Here is a 5,578-nt window from a genome sequence, read left to right as displayed (position 1 = left end):
GTTGAAAGAAGTCTGGTTTGTGCAAGGAGACCTAGTGTGGAGATTCTCTAAATAGAGATTTCTTGCCCCCTCCTCGCCTCCCCCACCCCTCCCTGCTCTTCAGAATCCCCCACCCCATGTCTTCATCCATTAGTAATAAAGCAGGAACAATAGGGGGTTTCTTTCTAATTAAAGGGAGCAGTTAGTGTTTCCACTTCAAAGCCCTGAGAGAGAAGACTTTTGTTCCTTGGGCCTGGGAGCTGTGGGAGCCCCAATTGGGTTGGGAAGTGGAGCTCCAGGCCCAGCCAAGCATTAAGCTCGTGAACCTGAGATCCCCCCACTTGTAGGCAGAGAAGCTCAAATTTAAAACAACAACGTAATTTGGTAACTTCGGCTCTGATAAAACAGTTGAGGGAATTTCTTGTCTCCTAGCGTCTGAAGCCAATGTTATTACAGGTGTGTGCTTGTCTCTCCCACACCCTACCCGGCTTCTGTCGCCCCAACACACACGGCACACACACACATGTGTGCCACACCATGCACTCTCACATATGTGGGGCTCACAGGGAGCACATCTCGCGCCCTTAGTGGGCACGTTCCCACGCCCCCGTTTCTGGGGCCCTCTGTCCTCCATGTTCCTGCACTCCCAGTTACTCTCACACATATCATCTCTCCACCTCTTCCTGCCCAGGAACAAGGGCTCTGGGTTGAGAACTGGCCATTTCTGTGCATCCGCAAGTCAGCTTGGTGGAGATGCGTTCTTTTCCTCCAACTGGCACCAGCTGCAGACTGGCTGTCCAACATAGGCTCAGACTGATTCCCACCCTGATTATCAACTGGGTCCTATCTCTGACCACAGGCTGAAACCCCCAAGCGGCCACAAACTGAGGCCCCAATATGGTGACAGACCGAAGCTCCAAAGTGGCCACAGACTGTGCCCTAACAGATAGTCACAATCTGAGACCCAATGAAGAGCATAGAGTAGGTCTTTGGTCTAACCAATCATTTCTCAGATTTGACCCATTGATCATAAGGGTGATAGGAAAACAATTTGTTTTTTGGCTCAGCTCCACTGCTGAAACTCTGTAGGGCCCATCTATGCATGCATGCATGCATCCATCTGTCCATCCGTCCATCTGTCCGTCCATTTCATGGATGGAGCACATATTATTTGCCATGCAGTGTTAAGCAAGGCTAAATATAGACTCTGTGCTCAAACATCACAGTGTTAGAATACTAGCATGGGTTTTGGCATTTTACAATCCTGTGCTGAAGTTTCCCTTCCTTAACTTACTAGCTGGATCACTTTGGACAAGTCACTTAACCTTTCTCAGTCTCAACTTCCTCATGGGTAAATTGGGATAATAATACTAAAGACCTCTAGGATGTTAAAAGGATCAAATGAGGTCGTCTTATCAAGTGCTAATGCAGTGCTTGGCACATAGAACATGCTCAATAAATAATAATGATCATTCATTTAGTTATTATTCATTCTGCTGGGCATACAGACATACACACCTACAGTTACAAAACAGCATGATAAGAGCTGTATTGGTTACATGTACCAGATGAAGGGGGAACCCAGAAAGAGACTCTGGGTCTGCCGGGGAAGTCACGGAAAGCTTCTAGAGAGGAGAAGGGAGGCAGCCTGTGGACAGAGGCTTGGGGGAGTAGGAGATTGGCATGGCTGACCAGGCTTACTGGGTCCAAGAGGAGAAAATACCATGCATGCTCCACTGAGGCCAAGAACGGCATCCCCCTGCAGACTAAGGACAGAGTATCAGGAAGACCACAAAAAGGTGCTTTTCCCATGACACACTGAATCGGCACACGCCACTAACTAATGAAGCCAAATCATGTTCTAAGCATGTGTGAGGGTCTCAAAGAGCATTTGATGATGACAATGGCGGCGAAGCAGCAGCATGATTGGGAGACGATGGCTGAGGTCTTTGGGCTGCACACCTTCCCTCTGCGCTGGCCTTGTCTTCCTGTCTCCTTTTCTTTCCTAATCTCCCCCAACCCCTACCCCTTTCCTTCACTCTCCTTTGTCTCTGCGGAGCGCAGAGGGACACCCTTGTACTCGCCGCTTGCTTTCCTATCCCCCCAAGGCCTCTCGAGTCTGGGGTCTGAGGGGCTGTTTCTGCACACGTAATCCTGCCAGCGTGGGGCATGGCCGCCCTGGCCTTGCTCGCTCCCTGATTATTTCTCCTTAATTGAGCGTAAAGAATGCGAAGAATGTGGAGTAGACTGCGTGAGGAGGGCTGCTGTGGCCCCCTCCGGGATCTGGATTCTGGGCTCTGGGCTGGGAGCGCTGCAGATGGCCCGCTGAGCCCCAGAGTGTGTGTCCATTCCTGGCCCCAGGCCCTCCCCACGGCAGTGGACCCACTTTTGCCTTGAGCTGGTCCCCTCTCTGCTCTGGGGCTTTCTTCTCTCTCCTTTCTGCCTCAAAGAATCTCATTTCTTTGTAAAATGATCTTTGTCCATTTCTTTGTCCATGATCTCACCTCTTCCCGAGAGTCTTCCTTGATTTCAACCCATCAGACATGAATAATCCGTATAAACCTTTAATTCCAGGAGGAACTCTGAAAGCAATTCATTCTCCTCCAAGGGAGGAGGGAGCCACGCTTCTGGCTGCCCCGTGGTCTTGCGTGGCTGCTGGGAATCCCGCGCCTGGGCCATGGGAAGGTGTGAGTCCAGATGTGCAGCCCGGTGCTGGCTTGTCACAGCTGAGCACACTGTGAGGCCCTGGGCCACATGGCAGGGTCCAGCCCTCCTGCCTCCTCAGGTGGGGGTGTGACCTGGAAGAGAAAGTGCAGGTTGGGGGCTCAGACCTGGGTTTGAGTCCCGGCCCTGTCATCTATTAGCTGTGTGACTTCAAGTGAATATATATTTTTTCAAAAAATACTGAACGCTTCACGATTTGCTTGTCATCCTCGCACAGGGGCCATGCTAATCTCTGTATCTTTCCAATTTTATTATATGTACTGTGGAAACGAGCACTCAGGTGAATTTTTATCTCTTCTCTGAGGAGGTTTCCTCACATTTCAGATGCTGGTGCTATTTCTGCACATGTACGGTTGTAAAGATAAAATTAGATGTGCCGGAGTATGGGAAGCACCTAGCAGGTATTTGTTTGGCTCTTTGGAAAGGACTGGAGAAGGGGAGTTAGTGTTTCTAAAAGAGGCTTTGTTTCCTGTGGTCTGCTCTAAGCCGTCCCTAGAGATCCTATTGAAGGGACAGGGTGACACTGAAAAATCCAGTGCTCGGCCTCCCCCCAGAGGCGGGTTGATCCCAGAGTTGCAGCACGCAGTGGAGAAGCGTGTTAGTTGGGCGTCTTGGCAAGCTCAGTGGTGCGGCTGTGGCTCCTTAGCAGAGGACAGGGACAGCTGTCTTCATCCACCTCCCCTCGCCTGAGGCCTGACCAAAGGAAATGGCTGATTCTGCAATGGGAGGGGTTCAGGCTATATTTAAAGAAGAACTTCCTGCCCAGGAGAGATGTTCTATGTTGAGATAACTAATCCTCCCAGAATAGCAGAGTGTGGGCTTGTCTCCTCATTTTCACAAACAGGACTGGGATGGGGTTGGATGGGCTGTGGGCCAATCTCTCCCAGAGGCGAGGCCTGGGCAAGGTGGTCCTCCATGGCTTCTTCCTACCCCAGGCGCTGGTGGCTACCCTCAGCCTCCTCTGCTCCCTGGCAGGCGACTCCTTGGGGGAGCTCTGCCCGAGAGCGGCAAGGCTGAGAATGCACTGATTACATTCTGCAACTTCTGGAAAGTTCCTGCTCTTAGCCATTTGCAAACTTCTCCTGAGATGAAAATTCAAAACAAAGTGGGAAGTGAATGGGCCCCGTGAGCGATGGTGCAGGGAGCTTTATCATTGGGGGTGTTTATGTGCAGGGGCCTGTGAGCAGGGCTGTGGGACCCTTCATCTTTATGACGCCTGGAATGCTGGGTATTAGCGAGGCTTAGGACAGAGGCTGACCTGCCGAGCCGAGACCGATTTTTCCCTCCATTTCCCAGTGATAGAGGCAGCTGTTACTGCCCTCCCCTCTGTGGCAGGAGGTGCCCAAGGAGGACACCTTGGCCACCAGCAGAGAAGGGTCCCAGTGAAGTTGAGGTCAGGACAGGCAACAGGAGCCAGAGGAGAGTGTAGAATGGGGTAGTGAGGCCTGGGGTGGCTGAGGGTGGAATATCTATTTGCAGGAATTTAACTTCCCAGGAAGAAGGGGACCTTTGCATGAAGTCAGATACCAGACCTCTCTCTTCCTCAGAGCTGTGCCCCTCCTGGAGCCCAGAAGCACCTCTGTCCCCTCCTTTGGCCCCCAACCCCATCCCCATCTGAGTCTGCATTTCTGCTCATAGTCACAGCAGCCCTGGCGGCAGCCATGGCTGGGCCACATCTGGGGTGCGGAAGGCCACATCTGCATGCGCCCCTCTCAGAGATGGTTATTTCTAGTCTGGCTTTTGTCTGCATCTGTGGAATGTGGAGGGGGTCTGCACATGTGGCTTCCCAGCCACGTAGCTGGCAGTTTCTAGGGGAGGGCTGAAGACTCCATGTCACCAGGCCCCCACTTCTCTGCAGACATGGAGTCCTGGCTCTTAAGTTCCACACAGAGACAACAGGGGAGCGATTGCCATGAGAGCCCCCATTCCTCTCTCTCCAGGGCCTCTCTCTCCTCCGGTACTACTCTGCTTAGGCCACTCACTGCTCCTCCTCCAGGAGCCAATTATATTTCCTGTCATTGTTACTGACTCCAGCTTATGGCTCCCAAGTGGCCAACAGAGACAGGGGCAGAAGGAAAAGAACACTCAGGTTGGATATGAGAGGGAGATGAATGTGGGAGGCAGGAGGAGGAAGAACAAGATGGCACTGGACACAGGTGGCTTCAGGAGGTCTCTGCAGGCTGCCTAAAGGATGCCCAGATTGGTTTGGGAAAGGCTTCGGGTCATGCCAATATGCAACACAAGAGCCAAGAATTGTGTGGCCAAGGTGTTCAGTGCTTATAGGCCAGTATCCAGTATCCACAAGGGGATTTATATTGGCTTTAAAGCCAGAGCACCTCAGGCCGAAGCCTGGGTCCCCCTGCTGACCTCTGGCCAGGCTTCTCTGTGGCCGGGGTTTCCTGGCTGAGTCACCTCTTCAAGACTGATGGAGAATGGTGAGGATGACAGGTGCTAAGCATTTCTTGGTGTGGTCCTTCGTGGTTGAATAGACTTCTTGGCCATAAAATCCCTGACCTGGGAAGGGATGGAGGACTTCAGAGAGCAGGTGACTTTCTTTTGATCTGGTCCAGACCTGCTGATGCCCATGGAGTCTTGCAGGCCAGCATCCCCATAAGTGAGCTCTTCTAGGATGCGGGAGGTTGGCCTCCTATTGGTTTTTCTCACTGCACTAGGGAAACTATCAGGTTTGGGGCAGAGAAAAGAAGCTGGAGAGGTCCTGCCCGGGACAACGTGTGAGTGTATGAACGAGCCCATCTGTAGTATGTGTGTGGGATTCACCACGGTGCTTAGGTGTCATCCTTACCCTGATTGAGGACTCCCCTCGCTGTGTTCTGAAAGGCTTGGGGAGCTTGTGCTTTAGAGTGCCATTTTGCCT

The 5,578-nt window shown here is 52.1% G+C and overlaps 1 non-coding gene across 1 annotated transcript; it reads right to left on the bottom strand.

The window, feature by feature from the left end:
• Nucleotides 1–2,876: 2,876 nt before the first annotated feature.
• Nucleotides 2,877–2,979, bottom strand: LOC142870300 (U6 spliceosomal RNA). The gene has a single exon (XR_012918729.1). It is a non-coding gene; the product is annotated as a U6 spliceosomal RNA (small nuclear RNA).
• Nucleotides 2,980–5,578: the final 2,599 nt, after the last annotated feature.

Source organism: Microcebus murinus, chromosome 3 (assembly GCF_040939455.1).
Source record: "Microcebus murinus isolate Inina chromosome 3, M.murinus_Inina_mat1.0, whole genome shotgun sequence".
Classification (NCBI taxonomy): Eukaryota; Metazoa; Chordata; class Mammalia; order Primates; family Cheirogaleidae; genus Microcebus; species Microcebus murinus.
Note: the sequence above shows the minus strand (reverse complement) of the source record. Positions and strands in the feature narration are given on the sequence as shown.